This window comes from Artibeus jamaicensis, unplaced genomic scaffold (genome assembly GCF_021234435.1).
Source record: "Artibeus jamaicensis isolate MK-2021 breed Jamaican fruit bat unplaced genomic scaffold, CSHL_Jam_final contig_391, whole genome shotgun sequence".
Lineage (NCBI taxonomy): Eukaryota > Metazoa > Chordata > Mammalia > Chiroptera > Phyllostomidae > Artibeus > Artibeus jamaicensis.
In genome coordinates, this window is record NW_026521814.1 from 17,492,672 (window position 1) to 17,511,135 (window position 18,464).

The window sequence follows — 18,464 nt, forward strand, 5'->3', positions numbered from 1 at the left end:
GCCTATGGGAAACGATTCTGTCCTTTTATATTCTGTTCTGGTGGTGGTTTCTTGTCCACAGTACAGGTGTGCATTAGGACAGTCAAGGGCCAAGGTACAGCCACTCATTTCTTTCAGAGCAACCCAGAGTGTATCATGATGCACACAGTCAAAGCTTTTACTGTCATCATAAAATATAAACTAACTTTCATTTGTTCAACATTTCTAAAAATTGGTCTACTTAATTTTTCTGGGGAAAAACTCTTTTTTTCTCTTTTTGGGAAAATGGAGGATTGCCTATTTAGGCAATACATAGAGCTTTCTGTTCTACCCAGTTAAGAAGAACTGTCTTTAGTTCTGTACATGTTTGTCTGTGTTTCATTTAACCATTTTCATATCTGTAAATTCAGTTAGGTAGCATCTTATTTATTCCTTTTTCCCTTACCACAGTCGATAGTGCCAGACTTCTGATATACATAAAATAAGAAATTAATGGATAGGTCAAAACATCTTTTAATAAATATAAGTCTTTTTTTAAATCAAGATTTTATTTATTTATTTTTAGATGGAGGGGGAAGGTAGGGAGAAAGAGAAGAGAATCATCAATGTGTGGTTGCCTCTCATGCGTCCCCAGTTAAGTACCTGGCCCGCAACCCAGGCATATGCCCTGACTGGGGATCAAACTGGTGAGACCCTTTGGTTTGTGGGCCAGCACTCAATCCACTGAACCACAAAAGCCAGGGCTTAAGAATCAGTCTTGTACCATGATGTGTTTTATCATGCTTAACATTTATTAAACAAACATTTATTAAGTATTTCATGGAAAGCATTATATTAGCTGCTTTGGGACATTAAAAAATGCTGTAGCATCTAAACAAGTTTAGAATAAAATACAATCTCTGTGTAGTGTAAGGTATAGTATAAAGGAGCTTTCAGTAGGATCATAGGTTAAAAGTATCAGAAAAACTGTTTAGTCTGACAAAGGAAAGCACTTTTTAGCATCTATAATATTCAGAATAATCATAATCTAAATGTCACTTAACAAAACAGTTTCTGGGATTTTTTTTAATAAGCTTATGCTTAATTGTCATATTGTAAGTTGATCAGAAGACTTGTACTGTGCAGTGTGTGAAATTATCTTAGAAGAGTGGAAGACTTGAATTTTCATTAGTATTCTCTTAAAGATTCCTTCTGAGGCTTCAGCGAATTTCCTTTGAAGAAATACAATGCATAGCTGTGCTTCTAAGATTCACTGGCATTTTTTTTCTTCTTAAGTAGATTTTAGTGCCCATGTAGAGTGTCAGATAGCACTTGAGACAGAACCCTTAACCTCTCCATATAGGGGCACTGAGCAGTAAATAGAAGCATGGTATGAAATATCTTTTGTATAGATGATCAGCGTAATTCAGTACAATTTTTTAAATGGATATCAAGGTTTTCTGTGAGTACTATGAAACATTGATTCTTAATACTATAAATTGTGATAAGCCTTTGTCAAGTAAATAATAATATTCATGACCGATGCTTTCATATGGTGACTTAAATGACAACCAAGCCTTGGACATGAAGCACTGTGGTCTGGAAGAGCATTGGAGTGTGAGGCCACAAGACCTCATCTCCACCATCACAAAGTGGAGGGTCATCTGGGCAGATCTTAGTGTGAATGATTTAGTATTATAGTGGTGCTTATCCTTTAGGAAATAGAAGGCAACCATAAATGAGAAACTGACACCTTCTGCTACATTTGCCAAAACTAAGAAATTAATATTGATCAATTATTGTTAAGTTCTAGGCTTTATTCAGATTTACCATTAATTTACCATTAATGTTTGCCTGTCGTAATGAAATAGTATGTACTTGCATCACGCAGTCTTTTCTTCTTAACTCTAGGCAGTTGTCCTGAAAGATGTTAACATTCTGTGCCTTCAGGAATTACTTGAATTTTATGTTTTCTTTCTTGACCTCAAGCTGCTGTTCTCTTTTTCTAGTTGGGTCTTCACATCTAGTTAGTGTGAACTAACCAGAAAGCCAAACAGCACTGTGTACTAGATATGTTGAAAAAAGAGGAGGAAGTTACTTTCACCATTAAGGAGGACCTTCTCTTTATTAATTCAGATAAAGAACATTCAGAAAGTCAGGAGCGATGGGGGAGGTAGGGAAAATGGTTAGAGCAAAGACCTTCCAATGATTTTGAAGGACTTCCATGGCTTTCCAATACAGTCTGCTACTTCCATTCTTGTGTTAGAAAGATTATTTTTAAAAGCTTGCTGAAAGATTGGATATAGGGCCTGGCAAGGAAAGAGGCTTAAAGCAACATAGGGATAGTAAATGAAAGTGTCATTTTAAAAAATAACATTTTCTAGTTATAAATGTGTAATTGTAGAATATTTGGTAGGACACATAAAATCAACTGATTTTACTGTAGGCATAACTGTTCATCTTTAAAATATGGCACATATACATATTTTTACGTGCTTTGAATGCTGAATACAGTTTTGTAACCTCTTTACCTTACTCTATCATCAGCATTTCCTTATGTCATTAAATAATCTTCAAAATCTTGATTTTTTAATGGCTACCTCATAGTTCATTGGAAACTAAAAGTGATGTGACTTTCCATTTTGTTGGACTTTTAACTGATTTCAAGTCTCATTATTGTTACTTTGCTTTGAGCTTCCTTGTACAAAAGGAAGATGTGGATTTACCCACATCTCTTTATATTCTCTTAGGACTGCTTTTTGGAAGTAGGATCACTTAATCAAATGGTTTTTGATACACATGGTTAAGGAATCTTTCAAGAGTTTTACTCATTTCTTTTTCTCCTCATAGTGTGTGAGCATGACTGTCCTTATACCTTTGCAGTCATATATTACAGTCTTCGGTCTTCAGAAGAGCTAGATTTTATTTTGAAGATTATTTTGACGTTGTTGAGTTTGAAGTGACAATTATATAGACAAGTATAATGTTCAGTAAGTAATACTTGATGAAGCAGTGTGATAAATGTAAAGATATAACCCTACCACTAAAGATTTGGAAACTATAAGAAGTTTATATGAAACAGAATTTCTATGCTATATATTATATATACTGGTATGTATATATATCTGTGGCATTACATACAGGGAAAAGACTGCTAAAGACTGAACTTTAGGGCAAACGGATGAAGTGGAGACAGAATCCCTTGAGGTGATAGAAGATGTAGGTTTATGTTAATAGCATGTTTTTTTCTGTAAGACCTTGTTCTAAGGAGTAGTCAGTTTTAGCTTATTGTGTAGCAACTGCTTTTGTAACTTCAAGTTTCTGACATGATATTCCAATAATGCCAGTAGAACTCTTTTATGTCTCATAGATTATTGCATTCTTGATCTTCTTAGATAACCTTTTGCTGTTTTATATTCTTTTAGGTGATATAAATTATTACTAAAGTCCCTGAATGGTAGTTACAGGTCTCAATCTGTTTCATTTCTCTTTTAAAAGCATTTTATAGCACAATGATTATCATATAATACCTAGTGATGTTACTGGTTAATGTTCTAGATTAAATAGTTATATATTATACATAATAATATATTTCCCATTATGTAGAATTTTCTAAATGCTAGAATGTCAAATGAAAGAACTTAATGTTGAACTACAATTTTATTTTTTCATATATTCTATTGATTACACCATTACAGTTGTCCCATTTCCCTCCCTTTATTCCCCTCTGCCCTGCACATCCCCTCCCACCTACTCCCCTTCCCCTTAGTTCATGTCCATGTGTCATACATATAATTTCTTTGGCTTCTACATTATTCTTAACCTCCCCCTGTCTATTTTCTACCTACCATTTATGCTACATATTTCCTGTGTGTTTACCTTCATTCCCCTCCCCCCATTCCCTGCTGATAACCGTCCATATGATCTCCATTTCTGTGATTCTGTTCCTGCTCTAGTCATTTACTTAGTTTGTTTTTTGGTTTCCTTAGGTTCAGTTGTTGAAAGTTATGAGTTTGCTGTCATTTTACTGTACATGTTTTTTATCTTTTTTCTTAGATAAGTCCCTTTAACATTTCATATAATAAGGGCTTGGTGATGATGAACTCCTTTAACTTGACCTTATCTGGGAAGCACTTTATCTGCCCTTCCATTCTAAATGATAGCTTTGCTGGATAGAGCAATCTTGGATGTAGGTCCTTGCCTTTCATGACTTGAAATACTTCTTTCCAGCCCCTTCTTGCCTGCAAGGGTTCTTTTGAAAAATCAGCTGATAGTCTTATGGGCACTCCTTTGTAGGTAACTGTCCCCCTTTGTCTTGCTGCTTTTAAGATTCTCTCCTTGTCTTTCATCTTGGGTGATGTAATTATGATGTGTGTGTACTTTCTTGGGTTCAACTTTTTGGGACTCTCTGAGCTTCCTGGACTTCCTGGACTTCCTAGAAGTCTATTTCCTTTGCCAGATTGCGGGAGTTCTCCTTCATTATTTTTTCAAGTAAGTTGTTAATTTCTTGCTCTTCCTCTTCTCCTTCTAGCACCCGTATGATTTGGGTGTTGGAACCTTTAAAGTTGTCCTGGAAGTTCTTAAGCCTCTCTTCATTTTTTTGAATTCTTGTTTCTTCATTCTGTTCTGGTCGAATGTTTATTTCCTCGTTCTGCTCTAAATCGTCCATGTGAGTCCAGGTTTCCTTCCCTTCATTGTCAGTTCCTTGTACATTTTTCTTTATTTCACTTTTTATGGCCTTCACTTTTTCCTCTATTTTGTGACCATACTCAAATCAATTCTGTGAGCATCCTGATTACCATATTTTGAATGCTTCATCTGATAGGTAGGCCATCTCTTCATTGCTTAGTTATGGTTTTTTTCTGGAGCTTTGATCTGTTCTTTCATTTGGGACATTTTTTTTCCCTCAGTACACCTGTTACATAGTAAGGGGTGGAGCCTTAGGTATTTGCCAGGGCAGGGCAACCCACTTTCCTACCTTGTCATGCTGTGGGGCAGGGATCCGAGAGGGAACAATGCCTCTTGTTCAACTCTCTGCCTGCTTTCAGTCACTTCTCCCGCTACCCACAAGCAAATTGGGCTCTTCTGGTGCTGATTCCCAGGTGGGTGGGTTTGTGTACATTCTAGGATCCTGTGGGTCTCTTCAACTAACTCTCCTGTGAGGCTGGGAGTTTCTTCTGCCACTGGAACCCTGGGTTGTGCAGTCTGTCTTTCTCCTCGTTCTTCCTCCCAGTTTATCTGCATACAAATGTGGGACTGCCCAGTCCACCAGCCACCACCTCGCCTCGAGTCCTCTCTGCCTTGCTACTCATCTCTGCCTCTCCTATAGGTCTGGATGGATGCTTCTTCTTTAACTCCTTGGTGGTCAGACAGCTTGATCTTTCTGTCTGTTCCAGTTGTTGTTTGTTTTTAAATTTGTTGTTGTTTTTCTTTTGGTTGTGTGAGGAGGCACAGTATATCTACCTATGCCTCCATCTTGGCGGGAAGTCCATGTTTAGGATTTTTAAAAAATATTTTTACCTGTGTTTAATAGATCTACCTTGGGTCTGGGCTTTTAAGTCTGCTCTGCTTTATAAGCAGAAAGAGGGAAATGGCAAGAACTAATAATAAGGAAGAGCAAGGATCTGAAATTGTCATAACATTACTGTGCAAAGACAAATGTATAGGCAAAATTACCTGTGCATTATATAAGTGAAAATATTGAGGCATTTTCTCATTTGACCAACTTTTTTTTTTTAATTATACTCTGCTGGTTACCATTGCTGCTTTGGGAGGTAGTGATAGGGAAATTGTCCACAGAGGCTGGTATGCCCCTAGTTAAGCCCAACAAAGCAAGCATTACCTTGGTAAAATCACTATAATGCAAAGGTGATAATGAGTTTTAGTGAAAACTTACAGCCTACAACATCTTCTATTCAGTGAGAGTAAGAGTACAGATCCCAAGTGATTATGTCATATCTGAAGATTAAAGTTATTTTTGTGTTCATTCTGTCATTTCCCATTCTTCCTTCATATCAGATCTCTCCCTTTCTGCAGTCACTTCAAATTGTGGCTGCATATTATATCACCTGGGAAGCGTTAGACATCTCTAAGTTCAGAGCATGCTCCACACTGATTAAACCACCATCTCTTTGTTGGAGAGTGAGGTGTCTGGGATCTGGAAATCCATAATTTTTAAAGCTCTACAGGCAGTCTCCTTGGCAATCAAGGGTGTTACCCCATGATTTCAGATAGAGTCATGGCACCAGTGAGGGCAATGTCCACTTTAGTTTCCAGCACAGATGCACAGCACAAAAAGTAGACACACAAATCTTTAATGAATGAATGAGTTGATTTCTATTTTTGCCATTGACTCTAATGTGGAAAGTATGTAAAGTAGTATATTTTGTATATTGTAAAAGCTCAAATATATTTTTCAGATTTATTGTGAATTTATATGCTCAAAAAGGCACAGTATGGATTCATAAGCATTACCAATTTTCTCCAGACTCCACAAGGTCTTAAATTTACCAAGAAGAGGTTAGTCTGGGGGGAGGAGAATAAGAAGATATGATAATTGTGACTGCTAGTAGATAGCTAGACCTATCTTTTTAGATAGTAGAATTATTTTCCTGTATTGTTTCCTAAGCTATCTTCTTTCTCTTATTATCTTTTCTTTCTAGTAAGTTGTAAACTCCTAATTATGCCTTCAACCTAGAGAAATAATGACTTTTTTCAAAGCACGCAGGAATACTACCTGTCCGCTTATAAAACAGTTTTTTGAAGTTTGGAAAGAAATACAGAAGTATACTTCAGATTGTGCTCTGTCTAGATTGACACACTGTCTTCCTGTGTGCTAGCCATAAGACTTTAGGGGAAGCTACTTAACTTCTGTGAGCCTTGGTTTTCTCATCTGTGAAGCTGAGATAAATATCTCTTCTACAATATTACTGTGAGGATTAAATGAGATAGATACATGGCACTTAACATGGTAACTCCTGGTAACATGTAAGTAAGTGCCTAATCAGTGCAAACGGTTGCTGTTGTTTCTGCAGCTGCCATTCTTGTCGGAACACATACAATACAACCTTCTCAATACAAAGGTTGCTCAGGTATTTAGTCTAGTTCACACATGTTCATTTAGACTGTGGTTTACTTGATGTAATTCAATTTGTTCTTGTATGCCAGGAACATTCCAAAACCTCTGCCACCATTGACAACCCTATTAAAGTGAACAGCTAATGATAACTAAGATTAGCTTTCCCTCTTTCCTGTTTTCCAAGAAAGATATAACTCAGTAGGTTCAGCTGAAAGAGCATAGTGGGTACTAGGAGGAGAAAGGGCGATGGGTGTTTGAATTAGCAATTTGGATTGGAGAGTAGGTATTCTTGATGTCTTGGTTAGTAAGGGACAAGTCAGGGGTCTGCAAATTACACAGTACCTCATTTAAAGTTATGATGGAAAAGGTTTAAAATGACCCTTTGTGACCCAGCATTGAAACCAGCATTTATGTTAGTGGTTAAAATGTATACCAAGTTACAAAGTACCTGACTTTAAAACAAATTTTTGTACATATCCCTTTGTAAGTTGAAAACTTTTTATAAACCAGTGCGTTAAGAAACATTTAATACTTCTTGCTTTAATATATAACATTTACTTGTTCTAAACTTTATATGTATTTTTTTCTAATTAGTGCACTTTATTTCTTAGAGTATTTTTAGATTCACAGCAGAACTGAGCAGAAAGTGTAAAGAGTTCCTGTATATCTGCTGTGCCTGCGTGTCCACCTCCCACTGCCAGAGTCCCGCACCACTGCCACGTTTGTTACAGTGGATGAACCTACATTTGACACATTATTGTCACTTGAAGTCTGTAGTTTACATTAGGGTTGGCTCTTGGTGTTCTATATCCTTTGGGTTTTGACAAATGTACAATGAGATACATTCACTCTTACGCGGTCTTTACACTGTCCTAAAGATCCTCTGTGTGTGGCCTATTAACCCTTCCTCCCCACAAAACACTAGCATCTACTGGTTTTTATTTTTATTTTCTACTGACTCGATAGTTTTGCCTTTTTGATGATGATGTATGGTTGGAATCAGACAAAATGTAGATTCTTTAAATTGGCTTCTTCTCTTAGTAAGAATTAAGATTTCTACTTTTTTTCATGACGTGATAGCTCGTTTGTTTTGAGTGCCGAATAACGTTTTGTCAGCTGTATGTACTAGTTTATTTACCCATTTGCCTACTAAAAGACATCTTGGTTGCTTCCAACTTTTGGCCATTATGAAGCTGCAATAAATGTGTGTAGGTTTTTGTGTGGACATAAGTTTTTAGTTCATAAAATATCAAGGAGAACAATTGTTGGGTAGTATGGTAAGAGTATATGTAGTTTTGTAAGAAACTGTCCAGCTGTCTTCCAAAGTGGAAGTACCATTTTGCATTCCCTGTAGCAATGAATGTGGTAGCTGTTGTTACCACATTCTCCAGCATGTGGTGGTTGTCATTGTTTTGAAGTTTCGCCATTCTAATAGGTATGCAGTGGTATCTCATTCTTGTTTTAATTCTCAGTTTTTTAATGACATATCTTAGTTTGTTTGGACTGCTCTAACACACTATCTTAATAAACTTAGTTGCTTATAAACAACAGGTTTTTTTCCCTCACAGTTCTGGAGGCTGTGAAGTTCAGCCAAGATTTGTTGTCTGGTTAAAACCTGCTGTCATAGATGCCTATCTTCTTGCTGTGTCCTTCCATAACAGAAGGGGCAAAGGAGCTCTGGGGGGTCTCTCTTATAAGGGTACTAATTTAATTCATGGGGGCTATATCCTCATGACCTAATCACTGTCCAAAGGTTCCCCTCTTAGTAGCATCACATTGGGAGGTTAGGATTTCCACATCGATTTTGGAGGCATGTAAAAATTAAGTTCATACTAATGTAGAATGTTCAACATCTTTCCATGTGCTTATTTGTTGTCTTGTATCTTCTTCTTTGGTGAGGTATTTGTTCAGGTCTTTTGTCCATTTTTAAATTGGGTTGTTCATTTGCTTATTGGGTTTTAAGAGTTTGGGTTTTTGTATATCTTGGATAACAGTCCTTTTATCAGATATACAAAGGATCATACTAGAATACTATATGCCAGCAATTCAATAACCTAGGAGAAATGGACAAATTCCTAGAAATATAACCTGTCTAGATTAAATTATGAAGAATTGGAAAATCTAAATAGACCAGTCAGCAGTGAGGAAATTGAAATGACCATCAGAAAACACTTAAAAAATAAAATACAGGACCAGTTGGCCTCATTAGTGAATTCTACCAAATATTCAAAGATTTGAACCTATCTTTCTCAAACACTTCCCAAAAATAGAAGAAGAGGCAATATTTCCTAAAACATTTTATGAAGCCAACATAACTCTGATAACAAAACCTGGCGAGGATAACCCTTCCAGAAAGAAAACTACAGACAAGTATATCTGATGAATGGAGATGCAGAAATTCTAAACAAGGATAGTTCACCATATGCAAAATGATCACTGTAATATACCACATTAACAAAAGAAAGGATAAAAATCACATGATCTTATCAATAGACTCAGAAAAAGTTACCCTAACTGGTGTAGCTCAGTTGGTTGGATGTTGTCCTGTAGAGTGAAAGGTCCCTGGTTTGATTTATGGTGAGGGCACATGCCTGGGTTGTGGGCCTGCTTCCAGATAGGGGCATGTGCAAGAGACATTTGATTGACGTTTCTCTCACACATTGATGTTTCTCTCCTCTTTCTCCCTGCCCCCACAGAATAAATAAATAAATAAAATCTTTAAAATATAGATGCAGAAAAAGGATTTGATAAGATACAACATCCATTTATGATTAAAACAATCAAGTAGGAATAGAAGAAAAGTACCTCAACATAATACAGGCTATATATGACAAATCAGTATCATACAATATCATATTCCAATATGACATATCATACTCAAAAGTGAAAAACTGAAAGCTTTTCTTCTAAAATAAGAACAAGACAAGGATGCCCACTCTCACCTCTCTTATTCAGCATAATGCTGGAAGTCCTAGCCAGAGCATTCAAGCAAGAAAAAGAAATAAAATACATGTAAATTGAGAAGTGTCGGTTTTTGCAGATGACATGATTTTGTACATAGAACACCCTAAATACTCCACTGAAAAACTATCAGAAATAATACATTCAAGTTGCAGAATACAAAATCAAAGTACTTAAATCCACAGCTTTCTGATATATTAACAATGAAAATTCAGAAAAAGAAGTTAAAAATAATTTCTTTTGCATTTGCAACCAAAAGAATCAAATACCTAAGAATAAATTTAACAAGGGATATGAAAGATATACATACAAAAAATTACAGGGCATTATTAAAAGAGATTGAAAAAGATACAACGAAATGGAAAGATGTTTCGTGTTCATGAGTTGGAAGAGTCAACATAGTTAAAATGGTCCTATTACCCAAAGGAATAAATATACAGGTCTAATGTAATCTTCATCAAAATCCCAATGTCATTTTTTTTTAAGAAATGTAACAAAAAGTCATCAGATTTGTATGCAGTCATAAAAGACCACAAATAGCCAAAGCAATCCTGAGAAAAAAGAATGAAACCTGAGATACCATACTACCTGACCTCAAATTATACTATTGAGCTATGATAATCAAAACAGCAAAAAAACACACACTACTGGAACTCTGAGAATTGAGGGCCCAGAAATAAAAACACATGTATGTGGGCAAATAATTTTTAACAAAGGAGGCAAAAACACATAGTGGAGAAAAGAAAGCCTCTTCCATAAATGATGCTGAGAAAAATGGAAAGCCACGTGCTGCACAAGAATGAAACTAGATTAGTTTGTCCCCATGTACAAAAATACAATTCAAAATAGATTGAAGACCTAAATACAAGATCTGAAACAATAAATTACAAGGAAGAAAACATAGGTACCAAACTTATTACATTTATTTTACTTGGTTGTAGAGAACATTTTGTGAAAGGCAAGGGAAGTAAAGGCAAAAATAAACAAATAGAACTGTATCAAATGAAAAAGCTACACAGCAAAAGAAACTGACAACCAAACAGAAATAGCAGTGACAGAATAGGAGATGATTTTTGTAAATAACAGATCCAAAAAGGGTTAATACCCAAAATATATAAAGAACTCATAAAACTCAACATCAGACAAACAATCCAATTAAGAAATGGGCAGAGGACCTGAACAGACACCTCTCCCAAGATGTACAAATGGCCAACAGCTGTATGAAAAGATGCTCAACTTAGCTTAACCAGCTGTGAAGGAAATGTAAATCAAAATTATAATGAGATACTACCTCACACCAGTTAGAATGGCTGTTTATCAATAAGACAAGTAATAACAAGTATTGGAGAGGTTATGGAGGAAAGGGAACCCTCATTCATTGCTGGCGGGAAAGTACACTGGTAAATCATCTATGGAAAATAGTCTGGCAGTGACTCAATAGATGAAGAGTAGAGTTACCATATGGCCCAGCAATCCCTCTTTTAAGTATTTACTTGAAAAACTCAAAAACATGTATTTACAAAGACATACACCACCCTTATGTTCATTGCAGCATTATTCACAGTGGCCAACAACACATGGAGTCCAAGTGTCCTTCGATGGAGGATTGACAAGAAGATATGGTACATATATATACAATGGAATACTACTCAGGCATAAGAAAAGATACTGCCATTTGCAACAACATGAACGGACCTTGAGAATAAGTGAAATAAGTCAGAAAAAGCTAAGAACCATATGGTTTCACTCATAGGTGGGATATAAAACTGACACTTGTGGACACAGAGAGTAGTGTGTTGGTTACCAGAGGGAAGGAGATGGGGGTGTAGTGGGAGTGGATCACCTAATATATGTCAACAGGGTATGGTTTGATTTGGGTGATGGGCAACACAGTGCAATATACAGACCTTGTGTCATAGAGATGTGCGGTTGGAACCTATAGGATCCTAGTAACGAGTGTTACCCCAATAAATTTAATTTTTTTAAAGGACTCTATATATCTTGGATAACAGTCCTTTATCAGATGTTTCTTTTGCAAATATTTTCTCTCAGACTGTCCCTTGTCTTCTCACTCTCTGACACTGTCTTTTGCAGAGCCGATTTTAACTTCAATGAAGCCCAGCTTATCAATTATTTCTTTCACGAATCATGCCTCTGGTGTTGTATCTAAAATATTGTTGCCATACCCAAGGTCATTTAGGTTTTCTTCTGTGTTTTCTTGTAGGAGTTTTATAGCTTCGAATTGTATTTTAGGTCTTTGATCCATTTTGAGTTAACATTTGTGAAGTGTGTAAATTTATGTCTGAGTTTTCTTTTTATATATGTGAGTATCCAGTTGTTCCAGCACATGTTTTTGAAAACATTGTATTTTCTCCCTTGTATTGCCTTTTTTCCTTGTCAAAGGTCACTTTTGACTTTATTCATGTGGGGTCTATTTCTGTTCTCTTTTCTGTTCAATTGATATATTTGTATAATCTTTTGTCAAGACCACGCTCTCTTAACTACTGTTACTTTATAGTAAGTCCTGAAGTTGGGTAGTGTCAGTCCTCTGACTTTGTTCTCCATCAGTACTGTGCTGGCTATTCCTGTTCTTTTTCCTCTCCATATAAACTCCAGAATCAATTTGTTGATATACACAAAATAACTTGCTGGGATTTTGGCGCGAGTGGCATTGAATTTATAGGTCAAGTTGACAATATTGACTCTTCTTACCCATGAACATAGAGTGTCTATTTGTTTAGTTCTTTGATCTTGCACTTTCAATAGATTTTTGTGTTACTATATAGCACTTTAAAATTTAGTCAGAGTAAAGTCTTTTGATGTTATACCAATATGGCATCTTAGCTAAATATGGCTTTTATTTTTGTAGCCATAAAATCAAACTGATTCTTAAATAAGAATTTTGTATAGTAAGATTGTTTAAATTTTAAACTCATACTACACACAGGAATTTTTATTTTAACAATTTAAAATAGGACTCTCAACACATACCACTTTTCACTGTTATATCAAGTCCAACTTCAGCCTTTGTTACAATCTTTTCTCTATGAATTTGGTTCAGCTCATTTTAAGATAAGACTTTTTGCCATAGGGTTAAAAAAGCATTCAGAATTTAGTATAAACCTTTGCATATTTGTCTTAGTATGGAATTAAAGGTTGATTATGTTAAAAGCATATATTTGTCAATTGAATCCATTATTAAATTAAGCATTTGAAAGTTCTTATAGGGAATTATTCCAGTGCTGGAAAAGTAGAATACTCATGATTTTTGCAGTAACAGTAATAGCTAAAAAAGTATGAAAGTGGTGAGAAATTGTTGTTTTAAAGCTGTCGGTCCTTATGCTGTTAATGTCTAAAATAGTGTCACTTGTTAGCATTAAGAGCATCTAGTAACAGAAAATTACCAGGTGCAAGTGTGTCACGTCTAAACTTCCTATGTTGTTTTGTGGAAACGATAAAATAGCTTATGGGAAATGTAGTATTTAAAATGAGGAAATTAATGTTTGCAGGGGGAAAACAGTAGAATAAGTACTTCTCATTTTCTTAATATCATTTTAGACAAAAAATTGAGTACTCAGTTATGGAATTTAACAATTCATCTTTTTTTTTTGGCATTACTGCATCTTGAGGTTTCAATAAGCAAAGCTCCTAACATTTTTGTTTCTGTTTTTTCATATTGTAACTGGAATTAATTTTACTTTTGCTGTGTGAATGAAGTAAACTGCTATATAAATGAACCCTTTCTTATGAAGGGAATATAAGAAAAAGCTTTATTTCCTCTCCTCTCCTCCATCCCATTCTCCTGTGTGTCTCCTTCCCTTTCCCTTTTTCCATTCTTCCTCCCCTTCTCTCTTCTTCTCCCCTTCCCCATTAAACTTGCATTATAAAATCTCCCTTTCTTCTCTTAGTCACATCCCACAACTCTTCAGTTAGAGTTATTAAAGTACTTACAACTTTTAGGATGTAAAAACGCAGTTCATTTCTTGTAACCTTACAGAGTTTATAGGCTAGTGGGGACAAACAATAAGTACCATACTGAAGAAATAGATAAGATATATAATATGTTATAGAGTGATAGATGCTATGGAGAAAAAGTAGAAAGTGAAATGTGGGGATTATGCGTGATGGAGGAAACTATGTAGATATCTCAAAGAAGAACATCATTCAGACAGAGACACAACTGGTACAGAGGCCTTGAGGTGAAAGTGTACATTGTGTGTTGGAGAAACAGGTTACTCAACTAGTTGAACCAGTAAGAGAGGAACAAATAAGAAAGATGGTGGGGGTTGTAGTGGCAAATTGTGTAGTGCAGGGTAGGGTCATAAGACTTTAACACAGAATAAGAAGGCTAGCCTTTGGAGGGTTTTGACCAGAGTTATGCGATCTGATTTACTTTTTAACTATCATTCTGTCTGGTTGTCATATTGAGAAAAGACTACTGTGGTGGCCCTAGGGTCAAAGGTGGAAACAGCTAGGCCATTGTAATTAGCCATGCAGAGAATGCTGGTGGTTTTGAATCAATATTGACTGGTAGGAGTAGGGAATGTTAGAATTTTAGGTATGTTTTGGAGATTAACCCAATAAAATTTGCTGATGAACTGGATGTGGGGTAGAAAGAATGTTGTTGAGGATTAGATCCTAAGGCTTTTATACCAACAAACTGGAAGGAAGACCGGAGTAGCCATTAGATGAAATTAGGGAAGGTTGTAGGAGGAACTCAATGTGGGACATGTTAAACTTGAGGCACTTTTCATAGTTATTAAATAGAAAGACTGTTGAGTATGAATTTTGATGTCTAGTCTGGAATTCATGATAGAAAATCTAGGCTGGAGATACAGATTTGGGAATTAAGAGTTTATTGGCACCATTAGAAGCCATAAAAGTACATGAGCTCACCAAAAGAGAAGTTGTAGGTAGAAAAGAAAAGAGGTCCAAGAATTGAGCTCTTGAGAACTAGCAATATTTAGAAGTTAAGGAGAAAAGGAAGAACAATAGTGATTGAGAAGGAGAGGCTAGGAAAGTTAGGTGGAAAACCATTAGGGTATTCTAGCAACAAAATATGAGAAAGTGTATCAAAGAGGAAGAAGTGATCAACTGTGTTAAATGTTGCTGGACCAGGCAAATAAGATAACAATTTGAGAAGTGAGCATTGGGTCTAGTGATGATGTCATTTGTGACTTTGGATGACAGCTGTTCAATGAAGTGACGGGAGGAGTAAAAGCTTGTTGAGACATTCAGGTGGGAGCTGGAAGAGGTAGAGGAATAGAGGTTTGTTTTTACTAACATTGAGGAAATGGCACTTTGGTGTTCTTGTGGGCGTGGTTCACAAGAGAGGTAAAAATAGATAATCCAGGATGGAGTTTAGAATAGCTGGTAAATAAAAAAAAGAAAGAAAGAGATTGTGCTTATAAAAAAAAAAAGAAAGAAAGAGATTGAAAACATTGTAAATAGCACCTATCTTGAGATTGTCAGCATTTATCACCATTTTCTACCTAGCTGTGAAGCCTCATTGGCAGATCAGCTACTAGCCTGTAAAATGCTTTGTTTGAATTAGGATGGAATCACTCCTATACCTAATGCTTTCTCTCCATCCTTTCCCTATCCCTCCTTTACAAACAAACAAAAAAAAATGTATGACTAGCAGATGACACCTTTGTGAGGAGGAAAAAGAGCTGCTTATTCCAAGTAAGACAGCTAACACAGGGCTGGGTTTTAGCCTTTACTTACCTTAAGCTAGATGTCCTTTGAACAGTGAAGGAGTCACTACTATAAGCTGCAGCCTTCCTCAGTCTACTCCATGGCAAAGGGAAAGTTATATTTAATATTCCACTGTAATAAATATCTTTTATCCTGTAGCAAAATAGCATGATAAATGAAAAGGATGGAAATTCAGAAACCCAAGAGTTTAGTATAGGAATCTCAGCTCTTCTACTATCTAGCAAAAGGTATTTAAAATGGATCATTTAGTTTCTGTGCCTTGATTTCTTCAGGCATGAAGGGTCGGGTTTGCCCTCAACCAAATCCTTTTCCGTCTGAAATTCTGTGATTCATTAAAATATAGTAATCTACAACTTAATTTCTGTTCAACCATGTGAAGCGAAACATAGTTCCACAAAGGACCAAAAAATATCACTCAGGAAATTTGGTTTCTTGAGTTTTCACATAAATAGTTATTTGCAAAATTTGACTGCAGATTGAATTTGATGTAGCAGCACTGAAATTTTAAGAGGACATGAAGAAAAACCAAAATACAAACTAGTTCATAGACTTTGTCCAAATTCTCTCTGCGTTATTTTGTAGCTGTGGGACATATGGAAAGTTATCTAATGCTCCAAAACTTAGTTTCCTCACCCAAAAATAGGAATAACAGTAGCTACTTCATAGATTTGTAAGGAGGATTAAACAAGTTGTACACCGTGATGCTATGAACAATGCCCAGCTTATAATAAGGATAAAGTAAACCTTAGTTAACATTACTACAGCTACTGCTGCTGCTGCTGCTGCTATTACTGTTATATGACATGTAGAGTTTAGAAACATTTTAGTAAAGTAGTTGTCCTATAAAAGTCTCTAGCACTAATTTAATTTTATAATGGTTATCTTTAGTCACTAAGGGAAAAGTTGACTGAGAAGAGGAAATGCCAGTGAATCGGGTTTAACTTTTTTTCTCCACAAAATTGGTACCCTGTTTTGTATATCTTTAGTTACAATGAAAATTTAGTTAGGGGGTACACTGATTCTCAAATGATGCCAGAAGGTGCCATTACTGTAATTAGTTCCAGTTGTTATGACACTTAAAACTTAGGAAGTAGAGATATATTTTCCCTAAATAGGCCTAAAGAATAACATTTTCTTTGTCATATATAACTTCCTTAAAGATAGATTTTTGAAGCATCCTGTGTTTCGATTATATGGTCAAGCTTTCTACACCCTTTCTATATAAACTTTTTTAGAGCACATGTTTGATTATTGATAGTGTTACTTACCTTATGTTTACAGTTTATAGTTTGTTTTACAGAATTAGTAAGATATACTTGAAATCATTTTCAGTTATACTGAATGTTGTAATTATCGTGGTTGATTTATCAATGATAGTTTGCACTAATTTTATATCAAACTTGCAGATCATTTCTAAACTGATCACTTTAAAAGAAGAAAAGCTTTATATAATACATTAGCTTAGAAAGTCAAGGTAATTAATGATTTAAAGGTTACAGAAAAATGGAAGTCTGTAAGGTAAATTTGAAGAATTTTAAGGAGTATCAGATGGGCTTTAACTGACAAATAATCGCGAATTTAGATTTTAGTTGAATTAGCTCATTTGTCTTTTGTAAATGAAATGAGCTGCACACAGTGCAGTGTACCTGGGATTTAGTAGCACCTAGCACTCAGACCTTGGTTTCTAAAACCTTCCCACTGAAAGGAACCAGGGATCCTCGAAGAAATGGCTGATGCCGAGGCAGGGAGCCTAGAGAGTAAGGAAGTGTTCAAAGAAACTGATGGTGGGCTGTCACCAGATGATAGAGACCATTTTGAAGAGGCTCGCACTGGCCAAATCTGGGTAATTTGAGCATCGAAATAATTAAAGGCTATAATGAACTATAAAGCAGCATTAGGAAATCAATGGGAATCCATGAGATCTCACTGGTAGTATACACATGCATACAAATGGGGCTAAAGAGCCAGCTGGTAAGTGTGATTTTAGTAGTTCAGTTCCGCCAAGACTCACAAGTGGATCTTAAATCTAGGGGAGAAATGATGAAGTCCAGGATATTTGCACACTCTTAAACTGTTTGTCCCAAGGTTGCCTCTTAGTTGTAGTGGAAAGGTATTAAGTAAGCAGTAGGAATATTGGACAGCACTTGATTGGGCAATGAAATTAGCATCACCATTTAGGGACAGGTGAATACCCTCTGCCTCTAGTGTGATACCTGAGAAGAACACATCACCACTTATGTAGTACTCTGGCCACTGAGGCACCACCTGTAACTAATTTTGAGGAAGCATCAGACAAGTTCAAAATGCTGAGCATTCTTTTTTAAAAAAGAACTGTATTAAAAAATGTTAATGTTATAAAAGTAAAAAAAAGGTTGAAAGGCTTTTTTGTATTAAGCCTATGAAGGTGCAGGACATAGATGATCCCAAGACTAAATGCTATATCTGGAGAAAAACTGTAAATTTTTTTTAAGGCATTCATTACTGGATCAGTTGAAAATTTTTTGTAGATCATAGGTTTTAAGTATTATATTTACTGAATTGTGGCTGTATTGCACTTGTATTGGAGGTTGCTTAGGAAATGCACACCTAAGTATTTATGGGGAAGGGTTTATGATGGATTCAACTTCACTCTCAAAGGCTCAGGAAAAGCACTTTGTGTATATGTGAGTGTGTGGGTATTCACATAAATGCACCTATGCATAGAGAGGGAGGGGCGATCAAGCAAATGGGGCAGAATGGTAACAGAAGG

At 35.8% G+C, this 18,464-nt stretch overlaps 1 protein-coding gene across 4 annotated transcripts in view; it reads left to right on the forward strand.

The window, feature by feature from the left end:
• The window catches only part of UBE2E3 (ubiquitin conjugating enzyme E2 E3), an 87,158-nt gene that overhangs the window by 61,327 nt on the left and 7,367 nt on the right, over nucleotides 1–18,464 (forward strand). The window lies entirely within an intron of this gene.